Here is a 4,266-nt window from a genome sequence, read left to right on the forward strand (position 1 = left end):
TAATAATATTTGTATTTTTAGTTTCCCTTTGTCTTTTTAAGGAAATGAACTTAATTTGCACCTAAGAATTGACGATACCTAACGAAACTTAGTCTGTTTTCTAATATTCTTTGTAAAAGTGGCACTCAGAATTATATTCAGAATGTTCCACAGAAAAGGCCAGGTCATGCACTGAAAGTAATCCTTATAAAGAAGGTCCTAGCAGGAGGTGGGAGGAGTGGAAATCTGTGGAGAGGAAAAGGATGAAGGCTTTTTTTTTAGGGGGGGGGGGTGACTAGTGTTACAAAATTTACCAGGACAGAATCTACATTTGCCTTTTCACCCTTTGTATCATGTGTACATCTTTCATCTTTCATCTTTTAATATGAGTTTGAGAACTATGTAAGTAATATAATCAGATACTTTTTGTGAGATAATGTATATTATAAGGAGGTTAGTTGCTCTGTAAATGGAGTAAATGCTGAAGAACAATATTCTATTTTCTGAAATGGAAATAAACATCTTGAAAAGCAAACACTTCATTTTATTTCCCCTGCCCTACCTGTGGTTCATCCAACAGTGGTGTAACCCATCTTCATTTCTTGAGAAACTTACAGGAAGAGAAGCTTTAAAATGTAGCACTAATTGTTACATATTGTTCCCATATGCAAACCTAGGTATTAAATTATAATTATTTAGCATTAACAGGACCTCTGGGTGTCAGACATTAGCGCTTTGTACATATTTCCCTTTTGCCTAAAGTGCTGTCTAGAATAACATGAGATCTTTTTTTTTTTTACTAAACTATGTTGAGCAGATATGTATGGAATTATGGGCATCCATAAATACCAGGAAGGAATCTTTTATTCCTTGCTAGAAATACCTTATTTAGATAATGTTCAGATGCTTTTAAAAAAACTAATGGAAAAGAAATATTGCCCTGAGAATCTTTAATGGGCTAGAAACAGAAAAAGTGGAAGTTTTGTAGTTAGGGATTTTCAATTTGTAGTGTAATCCGTCCTAGCCTTCATTCTCAGAAATTCTGTTTCTGTCTCAACTGAAAGCCAGGAATTCCTGTGATAAAAAAGCAGGCAGGGTGCTCTGTTGTGTGGTGTTCTACTATCACATCTTCAGGCACATATCCTTGAATATTTCTGAATAAAGTTGGTTGGATGAAGTCAGATCACAGAAGTCCCCTGTCCAGGACTTAATGAAAACATTTTAAAGCAGGTACCAGCAGCACAGAAACAAGGAGCATATAAGCTCACGTTGCAAACTTCTAGAAGTGGCAGCCAAGAACAGAAGCAATTTCTTACCTCTAAGCCTAGTAAAGTGATCTAAAGTCAACTTGAGGAATGTAGGAAATACTCTTTTCTTTATAATTTTCTTAATGTGGGTAGTAAAAATGTTGCCCATGAGGTAGACAAAACAAGGAGGCAACCAACAGGCCAACCAACAGGCCAACTCAGTCTTATAGAAGCAAACCCTTAGGTTTTGGAAAATGATTCAAAGCCAAAAGGTGTTTCTATCTGAAAATAAAATAAAACTGAGAATGTGAGCCCTGAGGTCCTTAACACCCTGTCAGAAGGGAGAATAGAGCCTAGTCTCCTAACTATGTCTACACATAATCTGATCTGAACTTCCCCACTGCTCTACTCCCCCCATCCCAGATTAGGCTTCAAAAAATGGTTGAAATAGAAAATAGCCAGCTTGCAATCAGCCATGAGGAGAATGATGAATTTACATGCATTAAGTTAGAGAAAATAGAAACTCTCAACCGGGCAGCCTGCTTTAGTGCCTGACTGCTTGATCAAGATGACATGAAATGTTGTGGCAAATGTCTCACATTCTATAAGGAAAGGGAAGTGAAGGGGAGAAGAAGAGCATCTGTAATGAGGATCAAGAATTTGGTCTGGAAAAAAAAAAAAACAAAAGGGAAAAAGAAAATACCTCATTGAATTTTTCAAGTTCAAGAACATTTAAAACAACCATAATATGAAAATTGGAGCTGAAAGAAGTTGTGGTTAAACCACAGGATGATGCTGATGTGAGATTACAGAGTGTTTTGAGGCCTTACATCAATACTTTTATACCACTAGTTGCATAACTTAGAAGCTGCTAGATAAAGATATTAATATTTTAACTTATTAAGACAGAAGAAAAATAGAATTGTTATGATTTCAAAAGAAAGAACAGACGGAAGGAAATGAGAAATGTAAAAGAAAACATGACATTATGTAAGAGGGTCGTTTGTGTTGAGAAAACTCAATACGTGAAAGGGAGAAAATGTTCAAATGTATAACTGAATAAAAATTTCAAGGAAAAGTCAAAATAAAGAATAAAACCTGAGGCTGACTTTTAAAGCTCTATTCTAGGGGAAAAAAATTGAAGACCTACCTAGCATAATACTCTAGTTAAAATCTGAATTTCAAAAATAAAGGCAAACTTCTCAGGCATTCAGGAAATACAAATAAGTCAACTACATGGGGGAACAGACTTGTCAAATTTCTTCATATCATCACATGAGTAAAGAGTAACATTTACATTGGCCCATAGGTATAGGTAGTTATAACATCCAAATGTGCTATGTTTCTCAGTCTCCCTTTAGGTAGGTTGAGGCCCCTTGACAAATTCTGGCTGAGTGACAAGAGAAAAGTAACATGCGTCACTTGAGAGCCAAGGCAATTGAATTCACCTTCTCTGTTTCCCTACCCTGGGCAACTTGATGGCCATGTATTATAGATGAAACAAGGACAACATATGGACCTCTGTGGTCCCGGGCAGCTGAGCAGAGAGAATTTCACTGCGTGAAGCCACTAATACTTTGAGTTAGCTTGTTTCTGCAATATAGCCTCCCTTTCATGGACACGATCTAGTGTCACCATAAGTAATCAAGGTGTCCAACAACAAAGGCAACCCCCACAGTCTCCACTATGAAAAACCACAGCCAAGAGAATTCCAATGAGTTCTTGTTAGCAAAACTACTACATGTGAGGTCCATTTAGGGCATGCGTGGAAGAATTCTAGCTTAATACAATTATTTTAACTGGGATTTCAGTGATTCTTTTTCTCTTTCAGATTTTCTGCATCAAATGAATTCTTTTATATTGATTGTGAGCTATTTTTATTGCAAATATTATCAATATTTGAAGTCAATTAATGAAGGAGAGGGAGGAGATGTAGATAGAGGAAAAGACAGTGAGTTAATTCGTAATACACAAGGCAAGAAAATATACTGTCAGATTTTTAAATTATTCTGAAGCAATTCAAACTGATCATAAAGTTCATTTGGAAGGGCAAGCATGGCCATAAATGAGAAGGCTATTATGACCAGGCATAAAATAATATAAAAATACGCTCATTAATAATGCTAATAACAGATGAATAAACAGAAATCTCAATGGAACAAGATCCAAAATCCAAGAGAAGACTCTACTATAGATGGAAATTTCTGCAATATGATGATATAAAGAGACTGCATCCCAAATCAGTGAAGAGAGGAAGGACTTCAGAACAAGAAATGTTTGGATAACTGTAAAAGTGATATGGAAAAAGATAAAATTGAATCCATTTCTCATACACACACAAAAACCTAATAAACCAGATGGCTCAAAGAATTAATGCCAAAAAAATGAACTAATGAAAAAAACAAATAAATAACTTCATACAAATATTAGAAGACACACGGGTGAGTCTCTTAAAAACCTGAAAATAGAAATTTTTTCTAACTGTAACTCACAAATCAGAAGTAAGAAGAGGAGAAAGAATAAATTTTACTACTCAAAATCCCCAAACATTTCTATCTGGAAAAGAGAGCAAAATAAACAATGGAATAAAGTAAGATATGGAAAATCTATTTGTAATCCATTTCACAAAATTTTGCTTGTCTTAAAATATTTTCCAAAAGTAGATCAGAAAACTGTAAAAGTAGAAGAAAAATGGGTATAGGAAAATGGGTAAGAGATAAGAACAGACATCTCATAAAAAAGGAAATACAAATGGCCTTTAAAAAATATAAGATGTTCAAAAAAAAAATAAGATGTTCATTCTAGCTCCTTAAAAGAGAAAGTAAAGTAGATATTAAGACAATTTAAAACACCATGAAGAAACTTTGCTCACAATTATTTCTGTGCAGAATCCTGTTGTTAAAAAAGACCAGAGTGTTAACAAGGCCTCTCTAGATCAGGACTCCTTTTTGGAGTGATGTTTCAAATGGATACAATAAAATACATAAGCTTACAAAGGAAAACATTTTTTTTTGAAACCACAGTGATATACTTTTTTTCA

Source organism: Vulpes vulpes, chromosome 16, assembly GCF_048418805.1.
Source record: "Vulpes vulpes isolate BD-2025 chromosome 16, VulVul3, whole genome shotgun sequence".
NCBI classification, from domain to species: Eukaryota; Metazoa; Chordata; class Mammalia; order Carnivora; family Canidae; genus Vulpes; species Vulpes vulpes.